Raw genomic sequence first — 6,965 nt, forward strand, 5'->3', positions numbered from 1 at the left:
TGGAAAGTCAATGGCATCATTCTCACTAAATCGATGGACCAATGTTTTACCTGGAAAAATGAAATAACAACCTGCTCTGTATATGAATAAAGTGATTAATTTGTGAAACAGGTACTTTTGCTGCTTTATGTAGTCTAAATGAGGAGAGAAAATTGTATTGCTCCACTGTTCCCTTATTACTGATTTATTTTTTTTAAAACACTTCACATTCATTTCTTTGACAGGTTTGTAGAGTATGTAAGAAAGCTTCTAGGAATTGTAAATTCATTGAGGGTTACTCCAAGGATACATAAGGAATTATTTACCTACTATGGTTTTAATAACTCCTAAAATAATTGTCTTCTTTCTCCTTAAGCCTGTATTGGTGTATATCTTTTTAGGATGACTCATTTTATTTCATTTCAAGGAGCCTTTGTTGTCACAATGCAACAACTCTGTTCTTTTCATTTATTCTCCCCTTACTCCCCATTCCATCCCCCCGCAAAGCCATGCCTCACAGGAATAATTCTGCATCTCCTAGAGTATGGAGGTTCATATGTAATGAAAACTGTAACCAAATATGAAGCATTTATGCTTCCCTTCCACATTTTCAACTACAATGAGTGAGAAAGCTCAAAAAACAAAAATAAGAGAAGAAAACCCAGAATGGTGTATTAAATAGCTGTGAAGATTTAAATAATTAAAATTAAGACTAAAACAAAGAGATATGGCAAGGAACTGCATCTCACTTTTCTGTTGAGGAGGCATATTTGGTATGCTACCTGCTATTTAAAATAGATTTCAAACACTGAAGCTTCCATTCTTCCTTTTTAATTTTATTTTCCTGACAGAACATTCTCAGTGCCAAAAAAAATCCACAGATACTCTGTCCCAATTTCCCAATACTTAATCCAGTATTTTCACTATATAAAGAGTTTATTGAATCGTAATTTCTGCTTGTTTTTCAAGACAATAAAAATATTTGCCTGTGTTCTATTTTAGGTATGAATGAGAAAATGCATAATCTCTATGGATCCTTCATTATAAATGTAGCCTACCAAAACAGTTAATACTATGTTTTCCTTTTGAGGAAAACAAAGGAGGAAGGAAGGAAATATACCTACTACCCTTGACCTTCTGTTTATTCAACTATAGCTTTTGGTAATGGTGTTCAGTATGCTAAGTATTTTTTTCACCAAAGCAATTGAGAAAGGTGATGAATGAAAGATGTGGGATGACCTTTCTTTTACTGTAATGATTTACAGGCTCATAAAAGTTACTACTCACTGCCACAATTATAACAACTATATAATTTTAAAGTTTTTTTCCTTAAACATTTTCTCTCCTGCAACCTAAAAAAGGGTCCATGTCATAAAGTAGACAGCATTGTGAACATATGAATGGGGTTATACTCATGATGAAGGGGAAATATCCAACAAATGCTGCCTAAAGCAAGTATGTAGGTAGAAAACAAAAGCACATCTAATATTAGTGCAATTTTCAAGACAATTTCATTCTGAACACTATATACATCTTCAGAAGAAGTAGAGTGTTTTATCAACATTCCATAGTTCATGCTAATAGTATCGCAGTTTCTCTATCAGTCCCACACAAAGCAACTGCTCTTTCAGAAATTAATTTTGTAAAATTCACTTAATGGCCTCAATGTAGTAATTTTTAACTACCTAAGAGAAATGAAGTTTAAAAAAAAATTCATCTGCCGTTGAACACGTTCTCACATACAAGAACAACATATAACAACCATAGGAGGAATGGAAATCAATTCAATAGACTCCCAACTTACTGAAACTGTCAGCAAAGCGGAAAACAAAAAAAACTCATATTTAGAAATCTGGAAATTATTCTAAAAGGGCAGCACAAGCCATTCAGAAATATTACGAGACAAAAAGACTCCTATAAGGATGTTGCAACCAGCAACCCTATTCCAGGGAAAAATGAACCAGATTTAATGGCCAGCACAGAATTCATCTACACACCAAAACCCAGACACGTCAAGAAACCAAATACAAATAGGTACAGAGTATGCACTGCAGAAAGTTTGCAAGGAAAACCCTATAACATTTCCTCCTCAACCATCAGTAGTCCATCTAAAACACAGTAAGAAATGTCAGATGAATCAAGAAGGAACCAGCAAAGTTCAAGGCCATATTAGAATCTGTAGTCCATTCAGAACTGCACAATTCACTTTTTGGAACTACCAAACTACTTGAAGATAATTTATCCCTCCTTTATGTCTAGTTAAATATTTTTCATAGTCTTCTACTTCCAGGAAAAACTTATCATAAAGATGATAGAATAGAAATGCATTTTAAAGCAGAATGGAAATATGTTACTGGGCTTGAAGGTCTAATCTATTAATGCATTTAGCTCTTGATCTGCCAGAAAAATAATGAACAATGTATTCTCTTAAAAAGATAAGGAAAATCTGCAGACCTGAGCTAGTCCTGACTTAATTTCACACTAAATATGGCTACACAGTACTTTCCACATTCATTATGGGCATACAATACCATGAGGCCCATCAGAAGTCTCGGAAAAACTTATTCAAATCATCTCTGTTATCACAGTGAGTCTGTAGCCATCAAAAGAAACAAGAGTGAGAAGTATCATTATCCTCTCATTTAGCCAAGTCCACATTAGTGACAACACAGATGTGGCATCTCTAGATTTCCTTTATTACTATAATATACCTAAGTATTCTTCAGCTAGCTTTTCCTGTTTTGAAGAAGTACAATACACATTATTTCCAGCTTTATAAGGCAGAAAAGACCCACGGGTCAATCAAATATTGACCAAAAATACTGACTTACACACACACAAAAATGATTTTCTCTCTTTGAATCTCACATACGATGATTGATTCAGTCAGTATATCTGTGAGCAAATCTCTACAAACAGCATTTAAGTATGCAAATGTTGGCTGAACTGCATTCTGTAACCCACAAAACTTCTGAATATCAAAGATGTTCCTGTGAGTGATTTGGTATCCTGTATATAAAACTGTAGGTTGCAACATAAGGCAGTATTTGTGTTTGTCAAAAGACCCAATCTAATCTTAGTGTTCAGTGGGTTATAACTAAACATGGGGCTTTTTGCTGGTCAGGGATACATTTTGCACTCTGTCACCAGGTTTCTTCATTGAACCTTCAGTAAAATGAAACAGGGAAATACAAGAACTGCTGGAATCACTGTTGTACTGAGCTCTACTTAGAGAGTAAGAAAGTTGGCATACATTTAGGTACACAAGGTCCTTCTTCGATGAAATGCAATGTTCCATTGTTCAAGTACTTGTTCCTGCTAAAACTAGTAGCACCATGTCTCCCCTACCACTTCTCTTTTCCCTCTTCTATATACATGCTCATCTATGTTGCTATTACAGTTCTGCCTTTCCTTTTCACTCATTTTCAGTTACGCTTATGAGCCCACAAACCAGTGTTTAACAATAACTTTTAGTCATGTCTGTTTGTTCCTTGAATGTATAAATAATTTTAGGCAAGTACCTATACGGATGGACGCAAACAAAGCCAAATTCACATGACACCTACAGCCCGAGCCTCAAGCCTATGCTCCAGACAAATGTGGGCTAACTCTGACTCAGAAGCTGTGTCAGTGGAGCACTCTGCTAAAGCTAACAAGTCCTGCTACTAATCACGTTTAGTCGTTTTCTGTTTCAAAGAACAGTATTTTCTAGATTTACCTCACAGAGGAAACGCTGTCAGAAATGCTACTAGAGTGGGAAACAGAAGACTTGATTCTATCCCTGTTTTGCTACTGACTGTGGACAAGCTAAGCTACTGATTACCATCACATCATTTGTCTGCTTTATTCATTCACACTGTAAGCTCTGCAAGGCAGGGAATCTCTCCTACAAACTGCAAAGAGCTTCTTCACACAAGGGAATTTTGAGTTCTTCAAGAAAGGAGAAGTCTGTACGAATATATTGCTGCTACTACAGCAGTAAATTTCTAACTGTTTGCATTGAGCAAAATTGTGTATAAATACATATTACATATTTTGCTTCCAGAAGCTTTGTTAACTGATTTTGCTGTTCCTGGAGGCAAGGACAATATTGTAAAGCAGTCACCTCCTCTTAACGCTTAGAGTTTATTCCATTTGTGACTCTGTTATGGTTCTATTCTTCTTTTGCTCTTATGATTGCCTTAAGAAGATCGTACCACAATTCTCCCATACTCATGACAGTCTTCTAAAAGAATTCCTATCTTTGGGTGTATATTAATTAATTACTTCTGCTCCTTCCAAAGTGAACTGTAATCAGCAGGGAGCTCTTCATCATTCTTCAGAATATTTAGCACCCTTAAAGTGACACCATTTGCTATGCTTTTAGGAAGCAGCTTATTGCTCTAATTCCTTCTTATGAGATTCAAATTTGCAGGTCTCATTCTTCATCCAGTCATTACCAATCTTTCCTTACCATGGCTCTAATTTCACTACTTGTCTTTTAGTCACTAGCTTAGATACTGATCTCCCCTGTGTACAGTTGAATCAGTGTCTAATCTTCCTCTCTTTTTTCAAGGACAAAACACTTATCTGCAGTACCAAATTAAATGTCTCCACACATATTTCACTTCCATCTTTCCTATATTTTTTTTACTGTTGTTGTTGATATCAAATTACTTATTTAAGATCTCAACTTGACACTTTCTTTCTTATAATAATTTCTCTTTAATGTCCGTCCATTCCAACTTCATTTCTTTTTTACAAATTTCAGCTAGCAGGGAAGATTTTCCCTTCTCTCCAAGGAGGAAAACAAACACAGCTTTCACATTTTCAGTTTTGTTTTGTATCAGCTGTCTGAGATCCTAAAGTAGCTGTCAAGCCAAATCTAGTTGTTCTGTGAGCTGTGAAACCAATAAAGTTTGCTATCCTGGAGTATTTCCTGTATCCCTGCCCCATACTCCTGCAACTACTGCAGCTTTTCCTGTGTCCTCCATAATCTCATTATCTGTAATACCATCAGTTCTCCTTCCTGACCTCTAGATTCTTCCACAGTACCTTGGGCAAATTAAGTTCAAAAGCAATTTAAAAAAAATGGAATGCCAAAATGGTCTTACTAGAAATTCTATGTTATCATAAAATGAAGAAAGTTTAAAGTGTCAGCTGAGTACAAACTAATACTATGTTTTTCTTCTTCTGCATACAAATCCATAGGTCTAGAAAACAAGACCTAGTTAATTTGCTTGTACGTGACGTTAACTCTGAAATTACAGATGCAACATAAATGCCAGCAGTTAGCTTTTCACAAGCACCCAAGTTTTACTAGCATTCAGCTTCTTATGCAAAAATACCTAAACAGCCTAACATAGGAACCCAAACACCTTAAACCCTCAACTATTCTTGTGCTGACAAATTTCCACAATAAAGAAATATACCTACACAAATACATGACAAAATTCAGACACAGAAGCAAAGTAGAATACACTTAATCAAATATCAAGAATAAAAATGTTGATCCACCAGTGATGATATTAATCATTGTAATATATAAGGTACCTAAATACAGAAATATGGATTATATCATCTGAAACAGCTTTCAAACCTCCTATCTGCTTTAGAAGCCAAGAGTCATAGACATGAGATTAGGTCCAGTTTCATAAATAACATAAAGTCTTGACTCCATATGGTAATTCTGACATTCCAAAGAAATGCAATTTTTAATTTACCCTGGCAACAGACTGTATGTTGTAGCTGACAACAAACTTGGTTACAAGTGCAAAACTGGGCTGAAAATCTGTTTCATGCTGACATAAAATGGCAGTAACACCAACACCTACAGCTTCCCAGGAAAAGCGAAGTGGTTCAGAAGCTTTTGACAGAACAACACAGACACATAAATCTAGCAACCAACAACTTCTACAGTTCACATGATTTTTTTTTTTATTCTTACACTTGTAGATATATATATATTTTCACATGTAAGTGAAATTGCCATTTTTGCCATGCATGTATTCACACTATACACAACTGATGCACTGGAGACTGACAACAATTAATATTTCTATACCTTCATTTGTGTGCTGAAACTCCCTAAAGACCTTTGCAAAGCAATAAATATCATACCCAAGGAGAAACAGTGATAGGTCACCAATACAGTGGTGACTTTCTGTACTTGGACTTAGCAGCCATTCTAAGTACAGCAACACATCTGAAATATGAGTGCAAATTAATCTGAATAGTTCTGCCTGTGAGGAATCTTTCAAACAATCACCTGCACTGCTACAGATTACATCTGCACCTCCTTGACACCACTGCAGAGGGACAGCAATTTCAGTAAATCAGGATTTGCAGTCAGGTGAAAGGGTTTCCCCGAGTTCCCCAATTGTCTTAGATGTGTGACCTAATGCTAAACCCTGGCTATCCAAGTGAACTGCCAAATGCACATACAGGATAAACAAAAACATTTATAAAGCAACTGTGGCTGCATTAGTAGCAGTAGCAAAGAGAAAGTTGAACCTATCTTTCCATGCTTACTACTGCTCACCACAGATGAATGGCCCTCTGCATTTATTGAACAATTCACAAACCTTCAGAAGCTGAAATTCAGATATCTGCTTATAGCTGCTCTTCTGTGCTCCCTGCTCCTCTTATAGCTTCCCACATTTATGAGTTCAGTGGTTTGCAGTACACTTCTGTGGGCTTTCTGATCTGGAACCATCCCCCCAGCAGCGCGTTCACCTGTGCAGGCACAGCAGCACACGAGCAGCAGCAGCCCTGTAGCTATCCTCCAGGGGTCACAATTGGGTTACAAATTCTATAAAATGTGATGACTGTGCAGCCTGACTTAGAGCAATTTATTCACATCCTTCTTCATTAAGATTCAAATGGAATAAGTAAGATAGAAATTGAACAGATACAGAAATTGTGCATGGCTTGCTTCTGTAGTCAGTAAACATTTATTCACTAGGCACAGCTCTCTCGTGCACTCTCTCTCTCGTATTCTCTCTCTT

General features: G+C 36.3%; 1 protein-coding gene across 1 annotated transcript in view; it reads right to left on the minus strand.

Annotated features, from left to right (window-relative positions):
• The window catches only part of LOC103803075 (E3 ubiquitin-protein ligase parkin-like), a gene marked incomplete at both ends in the record, with an annotated part of 123,645 nt that overhangs the window by 116,328 nt on the left and 352 nt on the right, over nucleotides 1-6,965 (minus strand). The window lies entirely within an intron of this gene.

The sequence above is a fragment of the Acanthisitta chloris genome, unplaced genomic scaffold, assembly GCF_000695815.1.
Source record: "Acanthisitta chloris isolate BGI_N310 unplaced genomic scaffold, ASM69581v1 scaffold765, whole genome shotgun sequence".
Classification (NCBI taxonomy): Eukaryota; Metazoa; Chordata; class Aves; order Passeriformes; family Acanthisittidae; genus Acanthisitta; species Acanthisitta chloris.